We start from the raw sequence: 16,143 nt of genomic DNA on the forward strand, positions 1-16,143 counted from the left end.
CTGACCCTGTGATTGACTCACAGGGTCAGGAGCCAATGATATCCTCTCCTGACTGGCTCACGGAGCTCTGCTGTCATACTGACAGCAGAGCGAGTGGGCTGCAGCGATTGAACGGTGGTCTGTGCAATGTAACATTGGTGAGCCCCGTCTTTTTACCAAAAAGTCTCTGGTCCTTCAGGGGCCACAAACTACTGCTGGCCCAGGTTAACCTCACAGGAGCCTATAGGCACAGATGTCCTGGCACCTTAGACTTCATCCTCCATTAACCTACAACCCCCCCCCCCCCCAAACTGCACCATAAGTGTTCTGGCTGTCTCTTCTCCCTTACCCGTCATACCTAGCTACAGGTACACCTTAGTATTAGGTAGTCAGAAGTACCCTTTAAAATTAAGTAGCTAGAGGTGCCCCTGACTGAAGGGAGATCTGGTCAGTGGAATGCTGAGAGCTGGGTGAGTGACCTCTCATTTATACTCTCATCAGGACTCTGCATCGGGAAGGAGAGAGGGAGGCGCTCAGGGAGGAGGGTGAGCCGTCTTTCCATCATCAGGCGCCTATAGGCGTGTGCCTACATTGCCTTATGGTAAATCCGGCCCTTGTCACTACTGGTAAGGATTAAATTGTGTGTGTGTAGCTATCCTACCTAATAAAATCCCTAGGACATGCGGCCATGGGATGTATCCATGTTTGGCGCCGAGTGCCACCAGCAGAATTTATTCACCATATCACACATTCAGAAAAATGCGTATCCACTTAATCAAGCTGATAACTAATGTGAAGAGGTCAAGAGGCTGACCACAATGAAACAGCAAAATTTAAAGGGACTTCAGCTCAAACTCACATAAACCAGTGGATAGACACAACACCTCCAGAAACAGACATTGCTGGTAACACATATGGACATATGTAGGCATGTCCCAGAGCCATGCAAGGCCAGTCTCATTCAGGGTCCCCTATGCTGTCGGTGGAAGTCACATCCTACACATAAAGTAAACGTATCAACAATTGGACACATATTTAAATGAATAAAAAAGGCTTTATGTGCGTCCATAGTCTCTTGTAGACCACTGCTGCTACCCAAGCCCTGTTTCTTTGTGCCACCCTCCCATTCATGTACAAGCGCACTATCAGGGTCCTGTTGATCTCTGCACCAGTGATTGGTGCGTGCACTCCAAGGACGTGGTGACTAAAGCTGGCCACTAACGGTCCAATTTCTAGCGAAAAATTGTTCGAGCGATCAGAAATTCTGATCGGACGAAAAAAATCGTTCACTACACCATCAACTAACCAATCATTGCTTCCTATCTATCACGACCACCAGGAAAATCCAAATTTTCGTTCGACGAAAATTCATTCGGGCGACATTTTTTTCACTCATTCATAATCGATTGTGTCCACCAATGGAGATTATTTACAACCAATCTGATCAGAATTTCTGATCGCTCGAACGATTTTTCGCTAGAAATTGGACCGTTAGTGGCCAGCTTAAGTGAGCACAGGTCTTTACCAGCGCACAGACGGACTGACCCCGCAGTGGAACAGTGGGCCTCAGAGAAGCTTCTGGACTATACAGGCTTTCCACTACATACAGTGCTGCCCATAATTACTCATATCCCGGGAAATTTTGACTTAAAGTTACTTTTATTCAACGAGCAAGTCGTTTTTTGATGGGAAATGACATAGGTGTCTCCCAAAAGATATACAAGGGACATTATTGTGGGGGGAAAAACAGGTATCAGCTTTTATTTACATTTGAGCAAAAAGTGCCCAGTCCAAAATTATTCATATCCTTCACAAACTGTCACAGTCTGTGGGAAAAACCAAAGTTCTATACCATTCCAAAGAGTCCAAACTGTTCTAAAGCATCCTAATCACCCTGATTAATTAGTAACAGCTGTTTTAATCAACTCAACAGGTGAAAAACAGCAGCTCTCTGCAGTCGGTTTGTGGACAATCATGGCTAAGACAAAGGAGCTCAGTGAGGACCTGCGGCTGCGCATTGTGGCTGCTCACAAGTCAGGAAAGGGCTACAAGGCCATTTCTAAATGTTTTCACGTTCCAGGGGCTACAGTGCAAAGTATTATTAAAAAATACAAGATGTTCGGCACTGTGGAAAATCTCACAGGACGTGGTCGGAAGCCAAAAGGGACACCTGTGCTGGCCAGGAGGATAGTGAAAGAGGTGAAGAAGAATCCAAGGATCACCACAAAGGCCATCCAGGTGAATATGGGCCCTGCTGGTGGCAATGTCTCAAGGCAGACAATCCAACTGACACTGCACACTGCTGGGTTTCATGGATGCAGACCAAGGAGGATGCCACTTCTACAGATAAGGCACACAAAAGCTTGCTTGGCCTTCTGGACAAAGAAGAAGACTTCTGGTCTTCTGTGTTATGGTCAGATGAAACAAAAATGGAATTGTTTGGTCACAATGATGTTTCCTTCATTTGGCATAAAAAAGGAGAAGCCTTCAACCCAAAGAACACCATCCCCACTGTCAAACATGGTGGTGGGAACCTAATGCTTTGCGGTGTTTTTCAGCCAATGGACCAGGGAACCTAATCACAGTAAACGGATCATGAAAAAGGAGCAATACATGAGGATTCTCAACGATAACATCAGGCAGTCTGCAGAAACCTGGCCTTGGGCACCAGTGGACATTTCAGCATGACAATGACCCAAAACACAAAGCAAAAGTGCTGAAGAAATGGTTAGCAGACAACAATATTAATGTTTTGGAGTGGCCCAGCCAGAGTCCTGACTTGAATCCAATTAAGAATCAGTGGAGGGAGTTAAAGATCAGGATGATGGCAAGAAAACCCTCCAGCGTGAAAGATTTGGAGCTAATTGCTAAAGATGAATGGGCAAAAATACCTGTGGGGACATGCAAAAGGCTGGTCTGCAATTATAGGGAGCGTTTGATTGCCGTAATAGTCAATAAAGGCTTTTTCTATTGATTATTTAATAGGGTATGAATAATTTTGGACTGGACACTTTTTGCTCAAATGTAAATAAAAGCTGAGAAATGTATTTTTTCCACAATAATGCCTCTTGTACATCATCTTATTATATTTTGGGAGACCCCCTATGTCATTTCCCGTCAAAAAAATACTTGCAAAATACTTGCAGGTTGAATACAAGTAACTTTAAGTCAAAATTTGCCAGGGGTATGAATAATTATGGGCAGTGCTGTAGGTATACTTTAAATTTTGCTCAGTTGTCTCTGGCCATTTTCTTGAGCTCCTCATAGTGTTTCAAATGAAAGAAATTATACTTACCCGGGGCTTCCGCCGTTGCATAAACACGTGTGAGTCCCTCGCCGTCCTTCCGTGGTCTTCCTTTCAGCCGCGATCAGCCCCTGTAATATTGTCAGTCTACTGCGCATGTGCAGAAGACCCAGACTGGACGCGACTGAAGATATTACCAGGGCTGCCTGATCGCAGCAGACCGCGGGAGGATGGCGAGGGACTCAGAGCGGCAGAAATCCCTGAGTAAGTATTGTTTCTTTCATTTGAAATGTCTCTGGTACCCTTTAACTGAGTGGATTGCCATTACTTTGCAACAGTACATCTAATGAATGAAGTATCAGTCCTGCATAATTACCGTAAGTTATACCCTGTTCAGTCGGAAAGCTGTGCAATGAGTGTAGCTGTCAAATTCAAGCTCCCTGAGCTTTCTCCTGTAATCAGAGGGATATGGAGGCTGCTATATTTGTTTCTTTTTAAACAATGCCAATTACCTGCCTGTCCTGCTAATGTCTTGGCTTTAGTATTGTCTGAAACACACACCAGAAACAAGAATGCAGCCAGAGTGGTCAACTTTAGCTCTGGTTCAAAGCTCTGGAGCTGCGTATTAGTTCTGGGTAAATGGCTGAAAGACTGAGGATCAGCAGGAGAGCCAGGCAATTAGCATTGTTTAAAAGGAAATAAATATGGCAGCATCCATGGCCCTCTCGCTACATGATCTTATCTCCTGTGCTCAGAGATCAAAGTACAATCTCCAGGCAGCATCCTCCATAACTCCCTCGTGCTGAATCGGAACTTTGCACTGGATTATGAGCTGGAGGCATGAGCATAACTAGAGAGGAACTGTGGACCCAGAGCTGTATGTGGCCCCAACTAGTAACCTTCCCTTAATCCGATACAAGGGGCCCTCCTACAGATCAGATGTTCTTGTGGCTACACTAGTTATGGGGGTGAAGATCCTGATGGCCACACTTGTTTTATGACCCTTGTGAGATGGGCCCCCAGGCTGTGAAGGGCATCAAGGTAGGCAAGGGAAAGGGTGTGAACATTGTATCAAAGTTTCACTGGGGGGACGTGAATTGTAGTTACACCACTGGCTGGAGCTATCAGCTTGATTGAGTAATTCATTCAATAGTTTTTGAACCTGATTAGCCATATGCAAAATTCTGGTGCTACCCACAGAAATGATGATGCTTCCCACTGGGCAAAACGAATACCAAAATTTCAACGCATTTCTCTTGATTATAGTTGTATCTTGTAACGTTTGTGGAACTTTCTCCGTGATCAGTGCACAACGCGTGTTCTGACACGGCGGAAATCCTCCACAAGCGTGTAATTGTAGGCACACAGCAAAAGGTGCTACGCACCTGTAGAGGGAAATTCCTGTCTGCAGATGGCGCTGGGGAGTGCAGAGGAACCAATCCTCTGTACCTCCACAAATGCCAGACAGGAATTGTACGAAGCGCAGAACGCAATCGCAAGAGAGGCGATTGCGAATGAGAACGAGCAAAGGGACAAGTTGTATGTGTGTGCGCCAATCCAGTCGCCACCACGCGACCGCGCACACACAACAGCAGATATGAAATAGGAACGCGATCGCGAGAGGTGCGATCGCCAGACGTGACACAAGGCAGATCAGAATAGAATACGAGGGTAGCAAAGGCACAGCAAATAATACAATGAGAAGATGCGGAAAATAACAAACGATAGCTAACCGCGAACACCGCACTCATTCGCAACAGTGCACGTGGTTATGCGCGGTCTCCACGTGATAAGCACAATAGAGACAAGCACGCCTAACTAACCATCGACAGACAAACATGAAACAGAGGACACGAACGCTTGCTTAACGGTTACCTCACCGAGCCCCCAGCAAGCGGTCGTAGCAGACAAGACAGACACACAAAAACAGGGACAAGCGAGAGATAGGATCCACAGCACTAGCGAAAAGTGGCTAGCGCAATCCAGGTACAGAGTAGCAGAACAGAAGGATCCACAGCACTAGCGAAAAGTGGCTAGCGAGATCCCAGGAGACACAACAGAAGGATCCACAGCGCTAGCGAAAAGTGGCTAGCGCGATCCAGAGAAGCAGAACAGAAGAGATAACTGGTAGCAACCGCTGCACCAGCTATGCTCCAAGAACAGAGATCAGAACGACTTCCTATCGACCACCGCTGGGACAGGACAATCGCAACAGACAAACAAAACAGATAAACAATCCTGACTGCACTAGGGAAATCTGCCTAGCACAGTTTCCAGGAATTACTCTAAGCTGATCTTCAAACCAAGAGCATGGCTGACACCCCACCAGGAGTGTTACATAGGACGAAATCCTTATGACCAGCCAAGCATTGTGGGAAAGACATAGTACTTATAGTACACGCCTCCAATGAATGTGGCCAAGCAATTTGCATGACAACGTATGCAAATTCCTCTGCAAGCACAAGCTGCAAAACTGACAGAAGCTCTTCTTTCCAGAGTCCTGCAGCATGCAAACCTACACAATGGTCAGAAAGCTGCCTGCCTGCACAGGCAGCTGAGCAAATCATCACAGTACCCCCCCCCCCCCCCCCCTCCAGGGTCGAATTCCAGACGACCCTCAAAACTGATATCTCCAAACCACTCTAACAGAAGACTCATGAAGGTCGGGGCAGCCCGACAAAGTCCAATTCCAGAGTCAGTCCACCCGAAACCGACCTCATCGGAAACAGAAGCCACCGAAACATGCCCATCAGTACTACCAGTCTCAGTATAACACCCATCAGGACTGTGAATGCCAGAGAAGAAGCCATCGACACCCTCCAGACAAAACCCACCACCTTCCAAGGAGCGTCCGAAAATACCAAACCTGCCACAATACCTGTTCGAAGTGTCCCTTACAACACAAAAGCCACCGTTGATCTTATCCAGGGTACCAAGCAAAATTTCTCCCGGAATCTCCCAGAACCTTTTGAAGCTACACAGAGATCCCAAGAGGGCAGAACAATCACCAGGCTCACATGGATAATTACCAAGAACCCCCATGGAACCAATGACAATTCCGGATTCAGAATTACGAGGACACCCATCAAGATCAAGACTTTCAGGGACCACTTCTGGGCATGCAAGCAGGCAGGCCATATCAGAGCATGTCTCCACCGAGGAAGCATCTGAGTACGCTGGTAACCGAGGCACACTTGGGCTTTCTGGGTCAGAGAGCACACTGGGGTACACCAGCACAGGAGAAACCTCAGGCCATGTCGGGGAACTGCCAACCTCAGAGTCCGGCACGACAAGACCAAAACCAGTACCGGGCAGAGAATCATCATGAGTGGATGTCACAGGCACTGGACTTTCAAAAGAAGACTCGGATACAAATTCAGAAATTTCTGTGACAATAATATCATCATTGACTACATATGAGTGAAGCTCCATCAGAGCTGAAAAGGTAGCCAGCAATGCAGCAATGCCTACGGAAGAGGGTAACACCTCAGAAGGACTTGGGGGGCAGGAGACATCTCCTACAAGTTCTGCACCCTTTGGGAGGAACTCGGAGACCTCCAGAACATCAAACAAGACCTCAGGAACATCATTTTTCAAGTTTTCTAGGAAGGATTCTGAACTATCCATGTTACAGGGCAAAACTGGAACTTTATCTTGTGGACAAGGCAGATGTCCCAAGTAAGGTTCCACCATAAACTGAGATTGAATTTCATAATCATGAGGGGAATGTACAGGCATATTCACTGGATCACACACTGACTCCCTAACTTTAATCTCACTGCACCCAGAATTCTGCGTAGCAGTCAAACTAGCTTGCAATTCCAAAACTGCAGAAAAACAGGTGAAAATAGCAGCAATACCTAGACGGGCCTCTAGGGACACTGCAGGAGATATTGTACAAGGCAATATTGACTCATCCAGAGTACAGGGTGGAGAGTCAGAACTTTCTTCAAAACAAGAAAGGGGTTCCCAAATGCAAGTGTGATTGGACATCATATTGTTATTCATGGTACAGGGCAGGCTCAGAGAAACCTTCTCTGGACCCAGCAAAAATGCTTCAGAGTCAGATTCGTAAAACCAAAGTGCTGTCTCACTCTTAGACTCGGCTAACGATGTCGAATCCGAGGAGACAGAACGCAAAATTTGCGGATCCAAGATCGCTTTAGGTTGCGAAACTGATGCTTCCATAGCGCAAACCTCCGCGATCTGCGTAGCAGACTGCAAGGCATCTAGGACAGATACACTGGAGCAACTGTCATTAGGCAACAGGCCTTCACAGGTGTGAACAGAATAAGGCATAGATTCATTTGCAAAAGAAGTGGCGACAACAACAGAAGAAATTTTATTAGACACATCAATAATTTTCGTAAAGTTGCATAACTTAGGAATTTTCCCCATAGTAGGTTCATAAATGGACGATCTCAGAGAACCTGAGGGAAAATATCTGTCTTTCTTAGACAAAGGACCACACAGACCTTTTGCAGCCATACGTGCGGTGGCGACATCAGACCACACTGGTTCAACTTCCACACAAGCAACTGCTCTGAGCGACTTGCACTCAGGCTTCAAACACTCAGTAGCTTTGGGAAAGAAAATGCATTCAGAACTCACTTTCTTTAAATCCAGAGGATTGGAACAATCGTCCGTTGACAATGTGTTTTTACAAGAATTAGCAAATTGAAGCGCATGTAGTTCATCCAAAATCATTCTCCACACGTCAAACAGCGGAGTCACAAAGTCAGAGATACATTCACCAGTCTTGATTAAAGTGCACGCAGACTCAATGCACGCATACAAAACTGCTTCATTTTTAGAAAGGTAATGATTGCAAAACGATCTCCAATCACCTTCCAATTCATAGACCAGGAGCTCGATCTCCCATTTCTCAAACGGGGGTTCCCATGCACACTTAACAAAGGATGAACAATCATAGTGCGCACAGTCTACAGATGGAACTGGAGCAGGAACAGAACGGGAAACTTTTACCTCTTTATTGGGATCAATTGATTGGTGTGTGTGTAATTCATCCAAAATCGTCTGCCATACAAACATCACCAGATCCACAACACACTCATCACATTCATCAGAATCAATCAAAAGGTACATAGAGTCAAGACAATCATTCAAGACCTCTTCGCTTTTTGCGATGTAAAAATCGCAAAAGGCTTTCCAATCTAAATCAAATTCTTCCACCAAGGCCCCGATTTCCCATGAGGCGAATGGTGGTTCAAACAACCCGGTATCTAAATAATCTCCATATGGGTGGGGATCAGGAACGAGTACAGATTTTTTAACTGCTTTAATATAGCGTGCGATCCTACCTATAATAGGATCCACATACGCTTTTGTCTCAGGCAATGACATCTGAAGCAAATCAAAGGTTCCCTCTGCCCTGGGAATTTTGGTTTGGCTGGTCATACTGTAACGATTGTGGAATCGTCTCCGTGGTCAGCGCACCAGACGTGTGCTGACACGGCGGATTTCCTCCACAAGCGTATAACTTTGCAGGAACCCAGCAGTAGGTGCAATGCACCTGCAGAGGGAAATTCCTGACGGCAGGTGGAGCTGTGGAGTGCAGAGGAACAGCTCCTCTGCCCTACCACACACGCCAGACAGGAATTGTACGAAGGGAAGAAACGCAATCGCAAGAGAAGCGATTGAGAGTGAGCACAGAGACAGATTGTGTGTGTGTGCATAAAACTAGTCGCCAACCTGCGACTGTGCACACACCACAGCAGATATGAAGTAGGAACGCGATCGCGAGAGGTGCGATCGCCAGACGTGACACAAGGCAGATCAGAATAGAATACGAGGGTAGCAAAGGCACAGCAAATAATACAATGAGAAGATGCGGAAAATAACAAACGCTAGCTAACCGCGAACACCGCACTCATTCGCAACAGTGCACGCGGTTATGCGCGGTCTCCACGTGATAAGCACAATAGAGACAAGCACGCCTAACTAACCATCGACAGACAAACATGAAACAGAGGACGCGAACGCTTGCTTAACGGTTACCTCACCGAGCCTCCAGCAAGCGGTCGTAGCAGACAAGACAGACACACGAAAACAGGGACAAGCGAGAGATAGGATCCACAGCACTAGCGAAAAGTGGCTAGCGCAATCCAGGTACAGAGTAGCAGAACAGAAGGATCCACAGCACTAGCGAAAAGTGGCTAGCGCGATCCCAGGAGACACAACAGAAGCATCCACAGCGCTAGCGAAAAGTGGCTAGCGCGATCCAGAGAAGCAGAACAGAAGAGATAGCTGGTAGCAACCGCTGCACCAGCTATGCTCCAAGAACAGAGATCAGAACGACTTCCTATCGACCACTGCTGGGACAGGACAATCGCAACAGACAAACAAAACAGATAAACAATCCTGACTGCACTAGGGAAATCTGCCTAGCACAGTTTCCAGGAATTACTCTAAGCTGATCTTCAAACCAAGAGCATGGCTGACACCCCACCAGGAGTGTTACATAGGACGAAATCCTTATGACCAGCCAAGCATTGTGGGAAAGACATAGTACTTATAGTACACGCCTCCAATGAATGTGGCCAGGCAATTTGCATGACAACGTATGCAAATTCCTCTGCAAGCACAAGCTGCAAAACTGACAGAAGCTCTTCTTTCCAGAGTCCTGCAGCATGCAAACCTACACAATGGTCAGAAAGCTGCCTGCCTGCACAGGCAGCTGAGCAAATCATCACATATCTACTGCTAGTTGGGCAAAACATGATGCTTTGTTGGGAAGCCCTTATAAGCAGGTAATGCTATTCCCAGGTTGCCGAAGTATTCAATCGGTGTTGCCAATTTATCCAACTTATGAAAGAGTAAACCCCCAGTAACCCCCACATTAGCAGGATTTGATTGGTCCATTTTCAAACTGCATATAGTTGCATATAAAATTGCGTAATCCTCCATCAACTCGGAATTATTTGCACCTCATTCACCATCCCTAGTGCTAAACCTCCTCTGTGGGCTCATGGTCCTAGTACTAAACCTATCTTAGTTTCCAGATTCCGGATGCAGCTGATTGAAATCTATGCCCCATTTGGAGACTTTTATCTCTACCAGGGTGTATATTTCAATCTCCTGTCACCGCACGCTCCCGCCATTATCATTGCTCAGTCGCTTTTACACTCAGCTGTCTAATGACAGTTTTGCTCCGTGCTGATCCAATCACAGTGATCACAGCGTTAGAAGAGGAAGGGCTCTAGTTTAAGGGGCCTGAACCCGTAAGTACCGTATGTAAAAGGTAAAAATCAGGAACTGTTCTGTAGATAAACATGCCAGGAATCAGCCTGAGGCTGCCTGATACCTCCAAAACCTGGAAACCAATCCTACCAAAGCTGGAGGCAGAAACCGACGGTAACCACAAACACGGCTCTCTTTCTTGTGTAATCATTTCTTCACAACCTGTTCTGGGTGTCTTTGGCTGGATACAGAAGCATGATGGGAAGTTGCTGTGTTTGTGGTTATTATTGCTAAACGGCCCTTCGTGTTCATACTACTGTTCCACCGCCTTGTTTGATCTTCTCCTACCTCTTGTTTACTTCTAGTGTGCTCTGCTATGTATATACAGTATTTGTATATTATTTGCCAGGTTTGCTTGTCTCTGTGTTCACAGGTGTGTTCTTAGTTCATAGTCTTATTGCGCTTATAAATAACACTTCACAGGGAGGAACAAGTGTTGCCTAATTAGCAGGAGGCAGGAACTTCAGTTGCGATCATCGCGAATCACCAGCAATCGCGGCAGGGAGATCACTGCCATATAGTTATTTTTGCACTAGCACTTTAAAAAGCGCTAGCAATCGCCGGCAATTTGGCAATTGCCGGTAACTGCATGCTAATCGCCTGAGTGAGAACGGGCCCTAAGCATAGATGCACTGAGCAGGGTTGAGTGGACTAGCAGTCCCTCCACTAATCAGGGCTTTTGAGATCAGAGGGAGAGACAGTCTACTACGGAGGGGAAGGGAGCAGTAACAGCCAATATTGTTAAAGGAAACACCAAGCATTTTAAGCTACTCCAGATCTACTTACCCCGGGCTTCCTCCAGCCCCTTGCAGCTGACATTTGCCTTGCAGCAGCCGCCAGCCCGGGGTCCCAGCCGCCAGCCTGGTGCATAGTCCGACTTTGCGAGGTCATCCTCTTCTGCGCCTGCCGAGCGTCGCTGTCAATCACTCGCACATTTGCTGGACTGCGCAGAACACTCCAGCCCACGTGTGAGTAATTGACAGTGGCGCAGGCACAGTGGAGGGCAACCTCGCGAGGTCAGCCTCTGCACCAGCGGGGACCCCGGGCCCGGCAGCTGGGAGCGGAGCTGCTGTGAGGTACATGTCGGCTGCAAGGGGCTGGAGGAAGCCCCGGGTAAGTAGATCTGAGGTAGCTTAAAATGCTTGATGTTTCCTTTAAAGAACAATTATCAAAGAAACTGTTCTTCTGTAAACCTCACATACCTATAGAACTTTTAGCTAGCAACAATAGAAAGCTTTTCAGAGGTCTTTCATCACAGATCTCTCATGTCTCATGTGTAAAAAAATTGCCTTGTTTACCAGCTGTTTGTAACAATTTGTCGTGACCCACCACAGAAATTACCACTACTGCACCTTTTGCACTAGAACACCTTGGCCAGCACTGCCAGATGTCAGCAATCGGGATCCTCAGCAGCGTCAGCCATCGCTGCAGGTTTCTATGAAAAACCGGGCCATCACAGCTGAAATTTCAACTCCCTCTGTCCGAAACACCCCCCCCCCCCCCCACCATGTGTCCTTAGGGATGAGAGATGATTGCCAAGTGTGACTGGTGGAGCCATAGTATGGCAGCCTTGACTCTTGGCTTTCGGCATTATCCCCCCATCCTTCCAGAACCTGTATGAGTCACAACCAATTCCGGGTACAACCCCCCGTCTGTACTTGGCGAAATAAATGATTCTGATATGAGAACAGCTGAGGGATTCTTAGATACAAAGACGGAAGGATCTGAAAAGAAAGACCTGTACATTTTCCTTACTTGAATGTCTCTCACCCCCCCCCCCCCCATTCAGAATGAGTCCTCCTTGGCCGTAAACTGTTTACTTTAGACTGCAAGGCAGAGAGAGTGAGACACAGGATCAGGCAAGCAGAGCTGCAGCTGATGTTCTGCTTTCTATCATCAACGCTTTGAGTCCTGTGGGAGAAAAGCGCTATAGAAATGTTATTGTATTATATAGTATCATTGAGAAACACATTTTACTTACAGGATTACAGCCAGTGAAGACTGTTTCTGTATGCTGGATGTCCTCAATAGTAATGCCCACAGCGAAAACTGAGAAAAAGAGAGAACACCAAGAGCCCAATATAGTGTAGTATGTACTGGTAAGGTATAATTGATAGAGTAATAATATTAATTTAATACTCACAAACAGGGGTTACCAAGTAGGCAACCACTGTCAAAGCAGGTGGGGAGATTGTCCTGACCCCACTCAGGATTAAAAAGTCGCTCTCTGTAGTTGAAGAAGGAAGGGTACAACCCTCCACCAAGGGTGGACTTGATGTAGATAATAGGATAACAGAGGCGCCAATAGGATAAAAAACACTAAAAGAACTTAAAGAGACTCTGTAACATTAAAAATCTCCCCTGGGGGGTACTCACCTCGGGTGGGGGAAGCCTCCGGATCCTAATGAGGCTTCCCACGCCGTCCTCTGTCCCACGGGGGTCTCGCCGCAGCCCTCCGAACAGCCGGCGACTGTGCCGACTGTCAGTTCAATATTTACCTTTGCTGGCTCCAGCGGGGGCGCTGTGGCGACTTTCTGCACGGAAATAGACGGAAATAGCCGATCTCCGTCGGGTCCGCTCTACTGCGCAGGCGCAGGAAACTTGCGCCTGCGCAGTAGAGCAGACCCGACGGTGATCGGGTATTTCCGCCTACTTCGGCGCCGAGAGGCATCAGAGCGCCTGCGCAGGAGCCAGGAAGGTAAATATTGCGTCACAGCTGTACGGAGGGCTACAGCGAGACCCCCGAGGGACGCAGGACGGCGTGGGAAGCCTCATTAGGATCCTGAGGCTTCCCCCACCCGAGGTGAGTACCCCCCAGGGGCCGTTTTGTCGTTACAGTTCCTCTTTAAAAACCCATTTTGGTAATAGAGGAGGCAGTGGTGGACTCACCCCCTCCAAGCAGAACACACGACTGTGGATTTTCAGTCAAAACAATTTTATTGGATACTCCAAATAAAGTGCAACGCGTTTCACGGGATACAAACCCGCTTCATCAGGCAATAACAGATAGGAGTAAACAGCATCTGCCAGTATCATCAACACTGAGCGCCTCTGGGAAGAGGCGCTCAGTGTTGATGATACTGGCAGATGCTGTTTACTCCTATCTGTTATTGCCTGATGAAGCGGGTTTGTATCCCGTGAAACGCGTTGCACTTTATTTGGAGTATCCAATAAAATTGTTTTGACTGAAAATCCACAGTCGTGTGTTCTGCTTGGAGGGGGTGAGTCCACCACTGCCTCCTCTATTACCAAAATGGGTTTTTAAGTTCTTTTAGTGTTTTTTATCCTATTGGCGCCTCTGTTATCCTATTATCCACAGTGAAAACTGTTCTCTGTCATTTTCTTCACATAAACATGAAAAGATGAAAAAAAAGCCTTTGTATCGCTATTTGCTAGTAATTACTGGAGATATATGTGGCATTTAGAATTTTAGTTCACTTTGATACTTGTCCTTTAATCAATTTAGCCCCAATTTCTTATATGCCTAGTGAGGCATTCATTCTGCTAGTGTAATTTTTTTTGGTATTATTTATACTCACAACATTGAGCACAGTAATTTATTAGCAAGTGTGGATTTTGACAATACAGCTGTGTTATGCAGAATAATTTAGATAACCAGTGCTTAGTCCTTCTAGGTGAATTTGTTCATATTCCCAGGCTTTCCTATGGCATGCTGGTCATATATACATCAGATGATGGCATGGCGTTACTTTGTGTCTCTGTAATCCGTTGCATTTAGCTTCTGACATTCTGCTGAGTTCCGCTGTTTAACTAGTCCTATGTCAACAATAATCTCACTGGCGGTTCAGGCTCCTGCAAACTCCTCTGATCAGCAGTTAAGAGGAGTTAATGCATTAAGGGATGTATGACTTAATGAATTCATCCTCTCAATCCCCTTTTTAGCCAGGCTTACTGAGAGTTTATGTGATGAATTCAGGGATCTGGAGAATGTACTGAAGCCTTCTGTGTCTGCAGTATACATTCTCCCTCACACCAATAAAGCAGTGTGTCTTGTGTGTGTTTCTTGAGCTCTCCAAAGATTGATTACACTATTATGTGAATATTGATTGCAGGGCCTGAAGTCAATCAAGTTGGGATTTTCCTCTTCTCACCTCCCACAGCCTTCAACTGGCCCAGGAGGGTGAGTCCATTGGCCAATGGTGAGGCATAGGAAGGTATGGCAGATGGGGCAGCACTTCCTAGCAAGGGATCTTTGCCAAATGGGGAGCTGGTATTTCAGTGCAGGATTTCCACATCTATATGGTAAGTTTAAAGGGTACAATCAGGGCCGGATTTCTGGGAACCCCGCAAAGGCTCGGGCCTTGGGCGGTTGCAAAAGAGGGGTTGCTGCATATGGAGGAGGAGGCTGCAAATTGATAAATAGTGAAAATGGGTACCAACACATAGAACAGGGGAGGTGCTGCCAAATAGAGTTGTACATGAAAGATAGGGGCTGCTATGCATAGATGTTACATATGGAAGGGAGGCTGCACATGGAATATGGAGGAGGGGGAAAGAAGCAAAAGGAAGTTGGCCTAGGGGCCCTAAAAGTATAAATCCAGCCTTGGGTACAATTTAGGATTAGTGAGTTTGGAAGTTATAAGTTCATGACGGAGATACAAAGTCAATCTCTGAGAACTTGATTGTTATTGTGGGTTGGGACAAGGACACCACGTCAATCTCTCCCCACACATATACTGTATGTTGTATCGAAAGAAATCTGTGCATCTGACTGAAGCCTGTGAAAATAACATAATAAATAAAACTGCTTATTTTTCTACAATATTAATTTATTAATTGTTTACTCATTGTTTGCCCATTATAGGATCTTTCCTCACCCCAAATGAACACTGATATTTATCACAGGTGGCAACATCTGTAGTCCTGCCTGGTGATCTCTGCAGACTGTTTGTTTAATGAGAGTTCTATGCACAGAGGGAGATACTGCTTGCTTGGCAGTTGGAAACAGTCGTTATTTCCCACAATGCAATGAGGTTCACAGACAGCAAACTGTCAGGGCCATGGCCTTGATATCACCATACTGTGGGAGTGGTTTGACCACAATAATACCAGCCACACAGACTTTCATGGGAAAGGGGTCATCGGCGCTACTGATTGAGATAAAGTTCAATCCTGAGTGAAAGTTCCTCTTTAATCCAGTATTTGACTAAGAATGAAGGAACAATGCACCAGAGTCTAGAGAAAAGACGCCTTAGAGGGGATCTAATTAACATGTATAAATACATCAGAGGGCAATATAATACCTTGGCGGATGAGTTTTTTGTCCCTAGGCCTTCTCAAAGGACTAGAGGACATGATCTGCGCATGGAGGAAAAACATTTTAGCCATTTATTTAGGAAAGGGTTCTTTACAGTAAGAGTGATTAAGATGTGGAATGCATTGCCACAGGAAGTAGTTATGGCAAATTCTATACCTGCATTTAAAGGGGGCTTAGACGCTTTCCTTGCGTTGAAAGACATCCATGGCTACAATTACTAGGTAATGCCGAATGATGTTGATCCAGGGATTTTATCTGATTGCCATCTGGAGTCGGGAAGGAATTTTTCCCTTTAGGGGCTAATTGGACCATGCCTTGTAAGGGTTTTTTCGCCTTCCCCTGGATCAACAAGGATATGTGAGGGAGCAGGCTGGTGTTGTAC

The 16,143-nt window shown here is 46.2% G+C and overlaps 1 protein-coding gene across 1 annotated transcript in view; it reads left to right on the plus strand.

Moving 5' to 3' along the window:
- The window catches only part of LOC137524392 (testis-expressed protein 2-like), a 155,967-nt gene that overhangs the window by 1,133 nt on the left and 138,691 nt on the right, over window positions 1–16,143 (plus strand). The gene's annotated exons all lie outside the window — the stretch shown is intronic.

Source organism: Hyperolius riggenbachi, chromosome 7 (genome assembly GCF_040937935.1).
Source record: "Hyperolius riggenbachi isolate aHypRig1 chromosome 7, aHypRig1.pri, whole genome shotgun sequence".
Lineage (NCBI taxonomy): Eukaryota > Metazoa > Chordata > Amphibia > Anura > Hyperoliidae > Hyperolius > Hyperolius riggenbachi.